Genomic DNA, 19,075 nt, shown 5'->3' on the forward strand with positions numbered 1-19,075 from the left:
TAGACACAAAATGCTCGAATAACTCAGCGGGCCAGGCAGCATTTCTGGAGGATAGTAATGGGTGATGTTTTGGGTCAAGACCCTTCTTCAGACCAGCATCTGCAGTTCCTTCCAACACATAGTATTAAAACTGTTCTCTCTTGCTGGCCATCATTGTTATGATTATTTCTTTGTTCTTATTTCTCCATCCCTTGAGATTTTATCTCTAATTAAAGAGGGAAGAGTTTTAGCAGCAATTTAAAAAAAAGCCACAGTGGATTAGGCAAGGAGAACATGACAACATTAGATTATTATGACCCATTTCCACAAAATAAAATCCTACAAGAGGAAAGATCATTGTATTGACTTAATCTTCAAAAATATTCATTTTGGCTTATCCATAGTCACACATATTTCTATTTGGACTGCAATGCAATCCAGATGTGAAGGGATCTTGAGCATTATAAAACACTGTTTTGGATCATGTTGGTGTGGTTTAATTTGAACTTTGCGTAATAGAATTGACAAATCTGTCTTAAATTGTGGAAAGTGGGTTTAATAATATAAATATGAAAGGCCCACTGTCAAAATCCAGTCAACAGATTTAAATCTTGATCACATAGTTGGTTCATAATTGAACCCAGTTGGTTTGCAACTACATATTCATTACTTCACAAACACATCCAAACCACCCTCTCCCCAGTTACTTTCCCCTGCAACCGTAGGAGATGTAACACCTGTCCTTATACCTCCTCACTTGACTCCATCCAGGCACCTCGACAGTCCTTCTAGATGAGACAGAGGTTCACATGCACCTCCTCTAACCTCATCCTCATCCTCCACTCAAAGTTGGTTAACCAGTTCCACAGTCCACAATGATGTATCCCTCTTGGGCTCACGCCATCTCTAACCAATAATCGGTCTATCAGGGAATCTCCTTGCCTGAGGTAATCTGTTGCGAGTCCCGATTTCTCCTGGCTTTTTTCCACTTCCAGTTCCCTCCCCACTACAATCAATCTGAAGAAGGGTCCAGCCCTGAAAAGTCAGCTAGTCAACTATCCATTTTCTCCAGAGATGCTTCCAGACCCGCTAAGTTACTCCAATATTTAGTCTCTATCTTTGGTATAAAACAGCATATGTAGTTCTTTTATATTTCGTCACAAACACTGTCTTTTTCAACCTCAGTAATATCGCCCATCTCTCCTCCTGCTTCAGGTCATCTGTGGCTAAATTCCTTGTTATTGTTTTTTGGTTGCCTCCACACTCAATTGATCCAGTGTGCTCCTTCCCATCTCCCAACCTCTTGGATTGTGTGTCGGTAGATAAGAGTTGTTCTTGGCATCTTATATGGCACAGGCATTGTGGGCCAAAGGGCCTGTTCCTGTGATGTGCTGTTCTATGTTAGAGTCATAATCATAGAGTTGTACAATGTGTAAATAGGCCCCTCGGCCCAACTTGCCCACACCAACCATCATGTTCCATCTACACTAGTCCCACCTGTATGCCTTTGGCCCATATCCTCCTAAACCTATCCTATCCATGTACCTGTCTAAATGTTTCTTAAATGTTTTGATAGGACCAGCCTCAACTACCTCTACATTCTATGTTCTCAATTCATCCAACTGGTGCATCTTTACTACCCCTTTAAATATTTACCCCATAGATCACTTCTTAATTATTCAAATTCAATATTCCTGCGAAGTGCAAACTCTCCTTAAAGAGGAGAATTGATACAATACAGAGGGGGATAATTTAATAGGAGTCTGAGGGGCATTTTATTCACACAGAGGGAGCTAGGGATATGGACCAAGCTGCCAGAGGAGGTAGTTGAAACAGGTACTATAACAACATTTAATAGACAATTAGACAGGTACATGGATAGGAAAGGTTTAGAAGGATATCAACCAAATGCTGGCAGCTGGGCCTGGCATGGATGCGGCATCTCAGTCGGCATGGGCAGGTTGGGCTGAAAGGCCTGTTTCCATGCTATATAAATCTATGGCTAAATTTGTGTAATGTCCTCCAACCCACGATCTCTCCATTCCTCCAATTCTGCACCCTTTTGCATCATTGATCTTTGCTTCACTCATCTTTGATGGCTGTGCACTGAGTTCTTCTCTCCCACGTCCTTCCATCCCCTTCTAGGTTGGTCCTCAAACCATCTCCTGGTCACTCCTCAATGTTCCTTTAAGTGGCTCAGTGTCAAATTGTTGTTGATAAGGCTCCTGCTAACCTCCTGGGATGTTTTCCATGGTGTTAAGGTGTTGGATAAATCACCCTTTCTTTTGTCAGTCACACTATCCCCTGTTTTACATTTATCGCTGTTTAAATATAGCTCCGCTTCTAACATCAGGGATACAACTAGAGATCAGTTCATAGTTTCTTTTAAAACCTGCTTGTTTGTAAGAAAGCAATGTTATAATAATCTTGGTGCAAGTGAACATGGTTACAGCCTTTGAGGCACTGAATTTGTTGAAATCAGTTTCACAACCTACCACAACAGAACATTAACAATCCTGTAGGCCACTTGTGCAGCATTATAATTACAGTTATAGCTTCCCATCTAAATACATGTAACTATCAATCTATTCTGAGTAAAGTGAATTAGATTTACAGTAACTTGCATCTCTATGGCTTGCCTTGCACCGTCCTTTCAAAGATTCAAAGATTCCTTCAAAGTGGCTAGAGCTCTGAGCTTATCAGCAGGATTTATTGACAAAAATAACTTCAAGAAGTGGTGGGATAACGACGGCTCTCCCTGCCCAGCTGGTATTATTGGGAACAGAAACCAGAGTCAGCCCCATAGATTCTATGTAGGTTAATAAAGCATAAAACATAGAATGTAGAACAGTACAGCACAGGACAAGCCCTCCAGCACACAATGTCCGTGCCAAACATGATGCCAAGTTAAACTAATCTCCTCTGCCTGCACGTGATCCATAGTCCTCCATTCCCTGCATAGCCATGTGCCTATCTAAGGGCTTTTGAAATGCCACTATCATATCTGCCTCCACCACCACCACCACTTACAGTACCTTCCAGACATCCACCACTCTGTGTAAAGATACTTCCTCCGCACATCTCCTTTAAACTTTTCCCCTCTCACATTAAGGCTTAATGTCTATAACATTTCCACCCTGGGTAAAATATTCTGACTTAATATTTGCCTCTCATAATTCAACTAGGTCTTGCCTGAGGCTTCAGTGTTCCAGAGAAAACAATTCAAGTTCATCCAATCTATCCTTATATCTAATAACCTCTAATCCTGACAGCTTCCTGGTCAGCCTCTTCTGCACCCTTTCCAAAGCCTCCACATTCTTCCTGTAATGGGCTTTGCAGAATTGTACGCAGTACACCAAATACGGTCTAACAAAATCCTATAAAGCTGCCACATGACTTCCTGACTCTTACACACAATGCCCTGACCAATAACGCATACCATACACCTTATTTTCCACTCTATCTACTTTTATTGCTTCAGGAAACTATGGGCTTAGACCCCAGGACCCCACAGGACATGAATGCTGTTAAGCGTATTTCCATCAACTGAATACTTACCCCTCATAGTCGCCCTCCCAAAGCACAACACCTCACACTTGCTTCGATTAAACTCCATCTGCCATTTCTCTGCCCATTACTGTAGCCGATCTACATCCCATTGTGCACTTCGACAACCTTCCTCACTGTTCATAACTCCATCAATTTCAGTGTCAGCTGCAAACTTACTAACCAACCTATCTACAGTCATGTCCAAGAGGAGGAATTGTTGTGAAGCTCAAATGGTGAACAATATCACCAATGCCTGTTTTATCTTTGTCTGATCTGTTATTTTATTCGTTGGTATCCCAGTCAAACACTTCCAGTAACTAGGCTATTCATTAATCCCTGTCCATACATGGAGACATCTAAATTGAAGGTAAATACCTTTGACAGTAGCCTTGACTGCACTGATTTGGTCATCTGGAAACAAAGAGTCAGATGACACTTGAAGTGTCAAGAGTCAAGAGTGTTTAATTGTTCAAGTTCAAGTTCAAGTGAGTTTATTGTCATGTGTCCCTGTATAGGACAATTAAATTCTTGCTTTGCTTAAGCACACAGAAAATAGTAGGCATCTACTACAAAACAGATAAATGTGTCCATATACCATGATATAAATATATACACACATGAATAAATAAACTGGTAAAGTGCAAATAACAGAAAGTGGTTATTAATAATCAGAGTTTTGTCCGAGCCAGGTTTAATAGCCTGATGGCTGTGGGGAAGTAGCTATTCCTGAACCTGGTTGTTGCAGTCTTCAGGCTCCTGTACCTTCTACCTGAAGGTAGCAGGGAGATGAGTGTGTGGCCAGGATGGTGTGGGTCTTTGATGATACTGCCAGCCTTTTTGAGGCAGCGACTACGATAAATCCCCTCGATGGAAGGAAGGTCAGAGCCGATGATGGACTGGGCAGTGTTTACTACCCTTTGTAGTCTTTTCCTCCCCAAGGCGCTCAAATTGCCGAACCAAGCCACAATGCAACCGGTCAGTATGCTCTCGACTGTGCACCTGTAGAAGTTAGAGAGAGTCTTCCTTGACAATCCGACTCTCCGTAATCTTCTCAGGAAGTAGAGGCGCTGATGAGCTTTTTTGATAATTGCGTTAGTGTTCTCGGACCAGGAAAGATCTTCAGAGATGTGCACGCCCAGGAATTTGAAGTTCTTGACCCTTTCAACCATCGACCCACTGATATAAATGGGGCTGTGGGTCCCCCTCCTACTCCTTCCAAAGTCCACAATCAGTTCCTTGGTTTTGCTGGTGTTGAGGGCCAGGTTATTGCGCTGGCATCATATGGACAGTTGCGCGATCTCTCTTCTGTATTCATATGTCATATGTTCTGACAACGGAACAATTAAATTCTTACTTGCAGCTGCTTAACAGGCCTGTAAATTCAATACACACAGATAATAAATAATAAAACAAAAATGCAATACATTAATAACTACAATACATGTGCAATACTGGTGCAACACCACAAAGTCCTTAGTGCAACCAAAGACAGTCCATAGACGTTCATAGTTGAGGTTAATGCTGTGTAGTGTTCAATAGTCTGATGGTTGTTGGTAAGAAGCTATTCTTAAATATAGTGGTGTATTGTTGTATTTTTGCACATACATTTGGGGACTAATAGTTAAATGACTAATAATCAATCACTCTGAAAGTCTTGGGTATGTATTGAAGACTGTAATCTGTAGGGCATTAGGCCATCTTATTTAAGATAAATGTAAAGTGGCTACTAGTACCCGCTGAATCTCACAGGGTAGACACTTGGTGGAGGTGGAGACAGAGGGTGAAAAGAACAGAGAGTGGAAAGAATAGAAAGCTCAATGGAGGTGCTGGTCATCTGATTCACATCCAAACAATGCACAAAGCAACAGGTGCTGTGCCATTGTACCCTGCTAAAGGTCCGTGGGAATGACCAATTGGGATGTTCTGCATACCTAGACTGGTCAGGTGAATAAATAAATGATCAAAGTCAAAGGAACTGTGCCTGAATGATCACGTAGTGAAATACCGAGCATTGCTTCGAGCCCTTTTGGAGCAAACGACAGCACCTTCAAAAGGGCAGTGCAAAGAGGCACACAACAAGTTGCGTAACTGCTGCCAGCGATGGTTCATTCCTAAATTCCTGGTCGCACTCAGCTAATATTATCTCCCACACACAGGCGGTCAAAGGAATAATTAGTAACAGGCACAATGAGGAATTGTTCGGTAGGCAAAGGTTGGCGCACAAATAGTAAAATCACTGTTGCAACATCAGGGTAGTTTCTGACACCAGATGACACAGCCTGCTGCTCTGCTAGTTTGGGAGGAGTCCAAAAGCACTGGGGGCAGCAGTGTTACCCCTTCTGCTGGGACCAAGCCATTCCTGAAAAGCCAGCGCCTACCACTGACTATCCCGTGTCGCAGGATTGAGGTAAACTGCATCTCAGTTATCGAGGAAGAAAGGCAGGAATTACATCTTCCCATCTCCACCCCTTTCCACCTTCCGCAGAGACCGTTCCCTCCGCAGCTCCCTGGTTCACATCACTTCCCACCCAAACCACCCCCTCCCGAGGTACCTTTCCCTGCAATCGCAGGAGATGCAACACCTGTCCCTACACCTCCTCCCTCGACTCTGTCCAGGGACCCCGATAGTCTTTTCAGGTTAGGCAGAGGTTCACTCGCAATTCCTCCAACCTCATCTACTGTATCCGTTGTTCAAGGTGTGTACTCTTACACATCGGCGAGACCAAACATCGACTGGACGATTCTTTCGCTGAACACCTTCGCTCAATCTGCCTGGACCTACCTGATCTCCTGGTTGCTAAACACTTTAGTTTTCCTTCCCGTTCCCACACTGACCTTTCTGTCCTAGCTCTGCTCCATCGTCAGAGTGAGGCTAAACGCAAATTGGAGGAGCAGCATCTCATATTTCGCTTGGGCAGCTGACAGCTCAGTGGTATGAATGTTAATTTCTCTAACTTCAAGTAACCCCGGCATTCCCTCTCTCACCATCCCTCCCCCACCCAAGTCGCACCAGCTTCTTGTTTTCACCCAACAAACAGCTACCAATAGCCTGTTTCCTTTATCATCGTCACTTTTTTGCATATCTTTAATTCATTATTTTTTATCTCTCTACACCATCGACTATATCTCTCGTTTCCCTTTCCCCTTCCCCTGACTAGTCTGAAGAAGGGTCTCGATCCAAAACATCGCCCATTCCTTCTTTTCAGAGATGCTGCCTGTCTCACTGAGTTACTCCAGCTTTTTGTGTCTATCTTCGGCAGAAACTACACTACTGCTACCTATCGTCCAAGTATTTCAGAAGAGCATGCTGCATTCCCAGGAGACATAAGAGGCTGCAGACGCTGGAGTCTGTATTGAATAATAAAAGGCTTAGATGAAGTTGATGTGGAGAGGATGATTCCAGTAGTGGGAGTGTCAAGGGCCTGAGGGCGCCCTCAGAATAGAGGATGTTCTTTTAGACCTTCTTGAGCCAGAGGGTGGTGAATCTGTGAAATTCATTGCTACAGACGGCTGTGGCCAAGTCATTGGCTATTTTTAAAGCGGCGATTGAAAGGTTATTGTTTAGTAAGGGCGTCAAAGGTTATGAGGAGAAGGCAATAGACTGGGGCTGAGGGAAAACTAGGTCAGCCATGATCAAATGGAGAAGCAGACTCGATGGGCCGAATGACCTAATTCTGCTCTTATGTCATATGATCTTGTGATCTGGAGCAAAAACAAAATTGCTGGAGGAACTCAAAGGGTCACGCAGCATATGTGGAGAGGAATAAATTGTCGATGTTTCGGATTGAGACCCTGCTTCAAGAATGAGTTCCTCCAGCAGTTTGTTACAGTTTATGCTACATTCTTTGTCAGAGTTCCATAAATAAAAATACAAAGTTTATTACAGGAAATTTGGATATCGCTTTGTTACATTCTATGGAGGCATAGAGTCATGGAGTCATACAGCATGGAAACAGATCTTTCTAACTTGTTCATGCCGACCAAGATGCCCACTAGTCCGATCTGCCTGCGTTTGACCCATAACTTTCCTATCCATGTAACTATCCAAATGTCTTTCAAATGTTGTTATAGTACCTGCCTCAATGACCTCCTCTGGCAGCTCATTCCATATACCCACCATCCTTTGTGTGAAAAAGTTGCCCCTCAGGTTCCTATTAAATCTTTCCCCTCTCACCTGACATCTATATCCTATGGTCTGATGAAGGATATCGACTCAAAATGTTACCAGTCCATATTATCCAGGGATGCTGCCTGACCCACTGAGTTACTCCAGCACTTTGTGTCCTCTGGTTCTTGATTCCTTGGTCTTTACTCTGAGTAAAATACTCTGTGCATCTACCCTATCTATTCACCTCATGATCTTATACATCTATACATGATCTCATCAAATAGTTCTTAAATCTTTCTTATCAGAAAAAAAATTGTTAAGTAGATCAATGGCATTTAAAATGTACTTTTCCCAATGTCCTCTAAAGAGCACATTGTTTATAGGCTTTTTATAAAGGTATGCCAGGGGTAATTTTGATATTGTGCAATGATGTATAGTTTACATAGTAAGGGAGGTTTCACTACCGTTGTGCTTCACTGACATCAACACAGTTAAGGGCCTGTCCCACTGTACGAGCTAATTCAAGAATTCTCCCGAGTTTCCCCTGATTCGAACTTGGAGAATTACGGTAATAGCCGTTCGTAGGTACTCGGGGCTCTCGTGGACATTTTTCAACATGTTGAAAAACCTTCACGTGTCTTCACCAGCTTACTGCGTTTCCCGAGTAACTGCCGTTAGCGTTACGAGCCGCCAAGAGACGTCCCGAGCTCCGACGTACCCGTTACGTACACAGATTAACTACCCTCTGACTAAAAGAGCACAGTTTAATTCTGAAGCTATGACCTCTCCCACCAGTGGAACCATCCTTTCCATATCCACATCTATGCCGTTATATTTCCACTCTCTACTCAATCTTATCCTTTGTTAGTTAACCAATCTCTCCATACTAATACACTATTCCCAGTCACATGAGTTCTTATTTTGTGCAGCAACCTGTGACATCCTTTCAAATGGTCTTTGAAAATCCAATACACTACATCTACTGGCTCCCTTTTATCTACCCTTCTAGTTGCATCCTCAAAGTACATTAATAAACACTCTTTTGTTCAGTGAAGTAAATTTCCTAATCTTGGTGTTTGCAGTATTTCTGTCATTTGCAAAATAGCTTCCATGTCTATTGCAATGGTTTGTGTGTATTTGGACTATTGCGTTGAGTTTTAGTCGCCCCATTGCAGGATGAATGTGGAAAGGGTGCAGGGGAGGTTTACCAGTATGATGCCTATAAAAGGGAAATTAGCTACAGGGAGTGATTGGACAGACTTAGATTATTTTCTCTGGAAGGCTGGAGTTTGCGGGAGACAATAAAAGTGTATAAGATTATGAGAGCCATAGATGGGGTGGACAATCAGAACCTTTTTCCCAGAATGGAAATATTAAAGACTTGAGAGCACAGCTTTAAGGTGAGAGGCAAAGTTTAAAGGAGATGTGCGGGCAAGTTATTTTTACACAGAGGGTGGTGAGTGCCTGGAATGCATTGCTGGGGATGATGGTGGAGGCAGATATGATAGTGGCAGTTAGGAGGGTTTGAGAGGGTTGAGATTGAATGGGGTTGAGAGGGAAATATAGTCAGCCGTGATCAAATGGCAGAGTAGACTCGGTGGGCCTAATTCTGCTCCTATGATTTATTAACCTCCCTATGACAGCACTTAAAAGTAAATCTTTGCAGCTGAAAGTACATCAGAGTGCAGGTCTAAGTTACGTGATAAAGTCTGTATGAACAAAAACTTTGCTATTCATTTAAAAATAGCAAGTCAGTTGCCGGGTATGGTGATTCATTTCCAAACCGAATAACATCTTAATTTCCATGGAGTGCTTAATTCTACATCTGTCCTCACAAATCTGCTCGCACTATTTAACTTGTCTTGTGAGCTTTGTGAAGAAGGGCTTATACCTTTATTGACCTTCACATTTCCCAGAACTAATAAAGACCTATGCTGAGTGTGTTTGTCACTGTAATATATGAAACAGGGTGCCTAAGTTATATGAATAGAATATGCAGTTCCTCAGCCCACAAATTGCAATGTGATAGTGACCTGTTCTAGCAGTTATGTTGAGGGATAAATATTGGCCAGGGCTTTTCCCTCTTTGCTTTCTTGCAACAGTGTCTTTTTATGTCTCACTATTTTTTTGTTTGTTATTTATTTATTTATTTATTTATTTATTTTTATTTATATTTTTATTTGAAGCAGTGTACAAAAGTATAAACCGTGGCATATGACATCATATATTTATTGTACAGCTTCCATTTTAATTTTAGCAAAGATGAAATAGAAAGAGAGGAAGAGCAAGAAAGAAAGAAAGTGAAAGAAAAAGTGAAGAATAGAACCCCTAAACTACCAAATGGGTGTAGTCAAAGAGTGAGTAAGTAAAAACTTAAATAAATAAAAAGACAAAAACGGAAAAAAGAAACAAAAAGTGTTGATATACCTGCTTCATTTCTCTCACCACCCATCACCCAGTCCGTAAATCGGTTTACAAAAATGCTGGAGAAACTCAGCGGGTGCAGCAGCATCTATGGAGCGAAGGAAATAGGCAACGTTTCAGGCTGAAACCCTTCCAGCATCTGCAGTTCCTTCTTAAACACTGTAAATCGGTTTAATGTCTCACTATTTCAAATGGTATCTGAGTAAGCAAGCAAGACCCGAGTTTAATAAATTAAGGTGGGAGGGGCAAAGGAGATGTGCGGGGCAAGATTTTTTTTTACACAAAGCGTGGTGGGTGCTTGGAGTTTCGGGTCAGATCAAGTTGGGGTTGTTTTTGTATGTACAGCTATGGTGAGGTACAAGTGTAATTAGAAACTTGCTTGCAGTAGCATCACAGGCACATAGACTCAGACAATACACTGAAATAGTAATAATAAATAAATTGTACGAAACAGTGAAAAGAAAAAGGCAGCAAAAATAAGACCTTAGTACAAAAACACAATCAGAAAACAAGTCCAAGGTTTTGCAAGAGGTGGTCCCTAGTGTTCTTTTGCTGGGATAAGATGGAGGATGTGCACATCAGTTCAAGATCCTGATGGTTGTAGGAAAGTTGCTGTTTCTGAATCTAGTGGTGTTGTTCTTCAGACATCTGTATCTCCTGTCCGATGGTGGCAGTGTGAAGAAGGCATGCAGTACCTCATAGAAATGGTGGGGAGGGCTGTGTCAGTGATGGACCGGGCTGAGTCCATCATAAGAGAGAAAGAGAATGAGAGAGGGGGGGGGGGGGGGGGGAGGGGGGGAGAGGGAAGAGGTGGGAGGGGGGGGGGGGGGGGGGGGGGGAGAAGGAGAGTTCAGCTTCTATGAGTTGTTAGAGAGAATGAGACAGAGGATTGAGAAACGGAGTAAGAGAGAAAGCAAAAGAGAGAGAGAGAGAGAGAGAGAGAGAGAGAGAGAGAGAGAGAGAGAAAGAGAGAGGGGGGGAGGGAGAGAAGAGGAGAGGAAGAGAGTTCAGCTAGCTTCTAGGATCTTATTCCTAGTGTAATCTTGTAGGAGAGTAGCTATGTTGTGGTAAAATTGTTAGTCTACTTTCTTTACCCTTTCTAAAGCTATGGTACATTAAATAAAAAAATGATCAGACCGATTTAGGATGAATGCACAGAGTCTTATACGCAGGGTCGGGAAATCAAAAACCTGAGGACATAGGTTTACGATGAGAAGGGAAAGATTTAATAGGATCCTGAGGGTCAATTAAAGATTGGACTTTTTTCCTTCCATCACAGTGAGGAATGTGGGGAATCCGCTGTGGTGGATTTTTAGTTTAACTTTTATGTATTTGTGTGTCTTGTTGCTTTTTTTTTGTATGGCTGTATGGTAATTCATTCATCCCTGTACCTTAATTGGTACATGTGACAATAAAAGACCTTTGAAACCTTTGAACCTTTCCCACTGTTTCCACGTTGTATCTCTGAAAACTAACAACTAAAAATGAAACCAAGGTGTACTTTCTGAATTCTCCTCGAAACCGCGTCAGATCATGTCAGGCTTGTCCAAGCTGCAAAATATAAGATACTATTTTGCCTTGTATTTTGTCACACTTTTTATACTTATCCCTTAAACTACCAGAGGATCTATGCGTTGGCTGTCTGCCAGGATACCCGATAGGACAGAGGAGATTGATATTGTGCTGGTAAACAGATAGGATAGTTTCAATGTCCATGATAATTCATATTGGATGCTGAGACAGTGTGTTGACTTCAGCTGTTTTTTTGGAATCAACAGAGAGCTAACCTGGCCTGTGGCCACTGGAGACAAGACTAGTCAGGGGGGATGGAGTAGACTGGAAAGTGATGCAAAGAATGGAGTGTTAATGCTTTAAATTTCCTCTCGAGCTATCCCCATTCGCTCCTTAACTCGGCAGGGGATTGACATGAACCTGTGAGGGCAGTGTAAGCATGGTTTGTACCAAAGTTATGCCAACCATCCGAGAGGATCTCCCGAGCTATTCCCAGCACCGTGATTTCATCGTGTTATTGGTAGACCGCTGGCACAAGGTGCAACTCTGATGCAGAACGCTGAGAGGCAAGATGACTGACTGGAGTATTATCCAATCTAACCCGCATGTGAGATTAACTTGAATTAAATTGAATTTTTAGTTTAGTTTATCGTCACATGTACCGAGGTACAGTGAAAAGCTTTTGTTGCGTGCTAACCAGTCAGCGGAAAGACAATACATGATTACAATCGAGCCATCCAGTGTACAGATACAAGATAAAGGGAATAACATGAATAACGTTTAGTGCAAGGTAGTCCAGTAAAGTCCAATCAAAGATAGTCCGTCAGTCTCCAGTGAGGGAGATAGTAGCTAAGGAGTGTTCTCCAGTTGTTAGTAGGATGGTTCAGTTGCCTGATAACAGCTGGGAAGAAACTGCCCTTGAATCTGGAGGTGTATGTATTCACATTTATCCTTTATATACCTTTTGCCAGATGAACTGGAGAGAAGAGGGATTGGCCAGGGTGAGACTCGTCCTTGATTATGCTAGCGGCCTTGCTGAGGCAGCATAAGGTGTAAATGGAGTCAACGGAAGGGAAGTTGGTTTGTGTGATGGTGTGGGCCACGTCCACAATTCTCAGCAATTTCTTATGGCCTTGGATGGAGCTGTTCCCAAACCATGCTGTGATGTCCCCGCTAAAATGCTTTCTACAGCGCTTGACCTGCAGGGGAACATTTTGTTCTGGTCTTCACTATTGATTGCCCATTATACTCACCTGAACATTCACAGATTGCTCCACCTTTGATAGGTAGCACTAAATATGGATGCAAAGTTGGTTGACACTAATACTCACCTCTGTGTATTGGGTTGTAAATGAATAGGTGGAACCAAGTAGAACTCGTGGCCAATATTTTCATGCACACTTAGCACTTGCAATTTGAGATAATTGATTGTTGATTTAAAGACAGAGCATGGGAACAGGCCCTTCAGCCCATTGAGCCCATGCTGACCATCGATCATCCATTCACACTAGTTTCGTTAACCCACTTTCTTACACACTGGGAACGATTTACAATTTTACCAAAGCCAATTAACCTGCAACCCTGCACATCTTTGCGTGTGGGAGGAAACCGGAACACCCAGGGAAAACCCATGCGGTCACGGGGAGGATGTACAAATTCCATACAGACAGCACCCGTAGTCAGGATTGAACCTGGGCCTCTGGCGCTGTGAGGTAGCAACTCTACCGCTGCGCCACCGTGCCACCCCTTTGTTGTTTGAGAAAACTTTGTTGCAGCATTCACCAAAATCCCATCCCATGTCAAGGTACAACAGGGAAATTTTCCTCGAGGCCCATTCTAAATGTATTCCTCAGTCAATACCAAAAGGAAAATAATAGATCGTTTATTTTGATGCTGTCTCTTGAGTTTCCTGTGTGCCAAGCAGTTGCTGTTTTCTACACCACATTTCAAAAGTACCCAATTAGTCACAAATCACACTGAGACATATTGTGGTTTTGAAAAGTACCACTTAAATAAATCTCCCTTTCAACTCTGCACGCAAGATCTTGGCTGCAAATTAGTATATACTGTATATCCGGTAGACACAAAATGCTGGGGCAACTCAGCGGGACAGGCAACATCTCTGGAGAGAAGGAATGGGTGACCCTTCTTCAGACCTATACATATCCGGATTTGGACTTAGCTTATTATTGTCATATGTACAATGTTTTGCATGTTAGACTTTAGTCTGTAATGATACAGCACGGAATCAGGCCCTTTGCCCACCAAGTCTGCGCTGGCCCAGGGACAATTTACAATGTTACCAAAGCCAATTAACCAACAAACCTGTACATCTTTGGTGCGTGGGAGGAAACCGGAGCACCCGGATAACACTGACATGATCATAGGAAGAACACACAAACTCCTTACAGACAGCACCCGTAATCAGGATTGAACCCGGGTCTCTGGCACTGTAAGGCAGCAACTCTACCGCTGCACCACTGTGCCACCCTTATTATCTAGTCGTCATACTGTACATGAGTACATCAGGTAGTGCCAAAGAGAAAATAAACATAATGCAGAAATTAGTATCACAGATACAGAGAAAGTGCAGATTTTAAAAGGTGGAAGCGCTATAACAAGGTAGATTGGACGATCAGGACTTCTTTCTAACAGAAAGTTAGAACGTTTCTTCTGTCTGTATGGAGTTTTATGTTCACTCTGTGACAGTGTGGGTTTTCTCTGGGTTTTCTGGTTTCTTCCCACAATTGAATGACGTATAGGGTTGTAGCTTAATTGGCTTCTGTAAATTGTAAATAGTCCCTAGTGAGTAGGATGGTGTTAGTGTACGGGGACCGCTGGTCGCCTCAGACACGATGGGCAAAAGCTGTTCTTGAATCTGGTGGTATATGTTCTCAGGTTTTTCTATCCTCTGCCTGGTGGGAGAGGGGAGAAGAAAGAATGTCTACGATATCACCCATTTTAGTGTCAACTGTAAACTTACTAATCATGCCTTGTACATTCTCATCCAAATCATTGATGTAAATAATAATAATAATAATAATAATAATAATAATAATAATAATAATATATTTTATTGTCATTGCATGTCAGTGCAACGAGATTTAGTATGCAGCTTCCAACCGATGTAAAAGAAAAGTAAAATAAATAAATAAGCTGTGTGATGTGACCATCCGAGGGAGACAGTCCAGGGGGGGTGGGGGGCACTCGGCAGGGCCGGTTCAGAGCCGCTATAGCTCTGGGAATAAAGCTGTTTCTGAGTCTGGAGGTTCGGGCGTAGAAGGCCTTGTAACGTCTGCCGGAGGGAAGTAGTTCGAACAGTCCGTTACAAGGGTGTGAGGAGTCTTTATTGACAAACAGCAATGGGTCAAACGCTGATCCCTGAGGCACACCACTCGTCACAGGTCTCCAGTCTGAACTACATCTCTTATTGCCTTCAAGGGATGTTCTTGATCCCAGCTACCTATACTTGCCATATGCCCACTTCTTTTTACGGACCAGAGCCTAATTAGCCCAAATATCCTCATCGACCAGGGATCCTACTAGTGCCCTTCACTCTAACAGAACCATGCTGTCCGTGAACGTTTCCACGGGAGCTTCGGTTTCCTCCCACACTCTAAAGTTGTACAGATTTGTAGGTTAATCGGCTTCAGTTAATTTGTAAAATTGTCTCTGGTGTGTATAGGATATTGTTAATATGCAAGCATCGCTGGTCGGCCCGGACACTGTGGGCCGAAGGGCCAGTTTCTGCACTGTATCTCTAAACTAACCTAAACTGAAGAAAATTCCTCCAGCTCCATTCTAAATTTATTCCAATCAATACCAAAAGCAAAATATTGGATCGTTTATTTTGAAGCTGTTTCTGGAGTTTCCTGTGTACTATGTAGTTGTTGTTTTCTGCATCACACTTCAAAAGTACTCATTTGATTACAAATCTCTTTGAGAAACGTAGTGGTTTTGAAAAGTAACTCTTAGACAAATCTTCCTTCCAACTCTACAAGCAAGATCTTGCCCGCAAAATAGCATGTATAACCGGTATTGGTCATGGTATATTACTGTCACATGTACCGAGATACATTGAAAACTTTGTTTTGCATCTATCTATGCAAATCACACCATACAGGATTACATCAGGTGGTGCTAAAGTAAATATGAACAGAGTGCAGAATATAGAGTTGCAACTACAGTGAAAGTGTCGATTTTTGAAAGTGCAAGTGTCCCAATGAGGTGGATTGGAAGATCAAAAATTGATCCGTAGCATATGAGAGGTCCCTTCAAAAGGTGCGTTCAACCTGTTGTATCTTCCTTCTGATGGACGAGGAGAGAAGAGAGAATCTTCTGTTGACGGCTTGATTGTAATCACACTGTGAATGGATTGATTGTAAACATGTATTGCATTTTTGCTGACTGGATAACACGCAACAAAAAGCTTTCCGCTGTACCTCAGTACACGTGATAATAATATAATAAACTAAACTAAACTAATAAACTAAACCATCGGACTTCAATGTTATATCTTGAACGGAATGCTGTATTCTTTCTGCTTTAACTGTGCACTGTGGATAGCTTGATCATGTATAGTATTTTCTTTGACTGGATAGCACACAAACAAGAGCTGTTCACTGTACATTGGTACACTTGACAATAATAATTTCTTTAGTTAGAAGTTGGTGAGTGAATCTGTGGCACTCATTGCCACAGACGGCTGTGGAGGACGTCATTGGGTATTTTTAAAATGGAGATTGATAGATTCTTGATTAGAAAGTGTGTCAAGAGTTATGGGGAGAAGGCAGGAGAATGGGGTTGAGAGGGAAAGATAGATCAGCCATGATTGAATGGCAGAGAGGTCTCGATGGGCCAAATGGCCTAATTCTGTTCCTGCGACTGATGAACTTATGAACTCTTGCCTCTCTCACTTATCTGGGATAGATCCCAGGAGGTCTTGCAGTCTTATTGTCAACAGCTCCTCCTTCTTAATCTTAAATTGGAACAAGCCTAGCAGCCTCGGATAACAAACATACACAGGATAATTCAATGAAGAATAAATGTCATGATTGCTATTAAAAATGTGCGAAATTAGATGATAGTCCTTAGTTACGCAAAGACTTAAGCTCTGGAATCCCTTCCCTTAAATGGTTTCCTGTATAAGTTAATTTGATATTTATTGCATGTAGTGCCTTGGGATGGATGCTTTGCTCCTTTAAAGGCAGTATAAATACAAGTCGCTGTTGCTTTGGTGCCAGTTATGCTGCTGAATCACTTGTTGACTAACTAAATACAAGATTGCAATCCAACAGGGAGATCCTGCCTATAAATCACAGGGAGCAAAAATAGCTTACTTAAAGGCTTTACTGACAACCGTTAATGATATTTACTTAGTTCCTCTTCAGTTAGTCACCACTGAGCAAACAAGATGTGGACAGTTTCATAGTTTGAGAAGCCGGTGTATGAAGGCTTCAACAACAGAAGTGATTATCGTCAGAGAAGTTTTGCCATGGCAATGGGCTGGAATGGTGCAAGTGAGCTGGCCAAACGGAAACAGCGCTTTGATTGGCAAGACATTGACAGATTAGGAACGCGGGAGGAGCAGCGCAGTGTACAGTTGGTAGAGCTGCTGTCTCACAGTGCCTAGAGGACCCGGGTTCCATCCTGGCCTGGAGTGCTGTCTGTATGGAGTTTGCACGCTCTCCCTGTGGCCGTGTGTCCTCCGGTATCCTCCCGCATCCCACAAATGTGCTGGGTTGTAGGTTAATTGTCCATCTGTAAATTGCCCCTAGTGTGTAGGGAGTGGATGCGAATGTGGAATAACATAGAACCAGTAAGAAGGGGTGTAGGAAGGAACTGCAGGTGCTGATTTACACCAAAGATAGACACAGAGTGCTGAAGTAACTCAGTGGGTCAGGCAGCATTCTGGATCTTCCTTTTCTCCAGAGATGCTGCCTGACCTGCTGAGTTACTCCAGCAATTTGTGTCTATCTTGGTGCAAATGGATGATCGATGGTCAGCGTGGACTCGACGGGTCAAAGGGCTTGTTTCCATGCTGTATCTTTCAATCATTCAACAAAAACAGTGAAATCAAGTATTAAAGTCAAAGGAAGTACAATTTCTGTGATGGCGTGTGCTGGCACCTCTAAAACGTTAAACATCATAATTTTATTTTCCAGACACATGACACGTATGTTCATTGATCATGTGTACCAGCACCTTTTTGTCGATAAAAGAAACACAGGACAAAGCTAATGATTTTTCTACAAATTCCGTTGAAAAGCTACAATGATATTACATAAACAAATTCCCTCTGTATAATATATCGGTGTTGTCCATCTTATTCAGGCTTGTCCAACCAAGCCATTGCAGTTGCTTCATTGTCCATGGGTGATTTTTCTTAATTAGCCTTTCTTATTTTATATACCCTGCAAATCTTCCCCTTTTTTAGGCTGCTTTGTTCAAAGGCCTTTCTGTGTATGAAAATAGGTCACATTTATTGCCAGAGCACTGGGTGTTGAGAGAGATAAGAACACAGGTCCTTTCAACCTCTGGAAATAGTTGCCGCAAATCAAACAAGAAGAACCTACCTGACCTCCCGGTGGCTCAGCACTTCAACTCCCCCTCCCATTCCCAATCCGACCTCTCTGTCCTGGGTCTCCTCCATTGCCAGAGTGAGCAACAGCGGAAATTGGAGGAACAGCACCTCATATTCCATCTGGGGACCTTGCGTCCTTATGGCATTAACATTGAATTCTCCCAATTTGGCTAGCCCTTGCTGTCTCCTCCCCTTCCTTAACCCTCTAGCTGTCTCCTCCCACCCTCCCATCCGCCCGCCCTCGGGCTCCTCCTCCTCCTCACCTTTTCCTTCTTTCTTCCCCCCCCCCCCCCCCCTACCCCCCATCAGTCTGAAGAAGGGTTTCGGCCCGAAACGTCGCCTATTTCCTTCGCTCCATAGATGCTGCTGCACCCCTGAGTTTCCCCAGCAATTTTGTGTACCTTCGATATTCCAGCATCTGCAGTTCCCTTTTGAACAAGAAGAAATGTTAATTGTTCCACATCGAAACTGTGACTCACAGGTCTTATGAAATACCTTCTGTCTCGAGGCTACAAAATTTCAGTGAGCCTGTTGCCTCACCATTCCCATTGCATTGTTTGGTCTTATTGCCATCGTCAACAGGGCTTGAAGATGGCACGTCAAGTCTTTATTATCTGAAGCAGGAATTGCTCATTTTGCAGGAAGAAATTGTTAGCTTATCCCTCAGCACTCTTGGATCATAAAGATAACTTCTGCCAATGTCACCAGCTCCATAAAAACCCAAGTTGAACATAAAGTCAAAAAGTCAGACTGCACGGAAACAGGCCCTTCAGCCCAACTCGTCCATGCCAACCAAGATGGCCCATCTTAGCTAGTCCCATTGACCTGTGTTTGCCCCATATCCCTCTGAACGTTTCATATCAATGTATCTATCCAAAGTTATTTTAAATGCTGTTTTTGAACATGTCTCGGGTATCTCC

This window comes from Amblyraja radiata, chromosome 18 (genome assembly GCF_010909765.2).
Source record: "Amblyraja radiata isolate CabotCenter1 chromosome 18, sAmbRad1.1.pri, whole genome shotgun sequence".
In the NCBI taxonomy this organism is placed as follows: Eukaryota; Metazoa; Chordata; class Chondrichthyes; order Rajiformes; family Rajidae; genus Amblyraja; species Amblyraja radiata.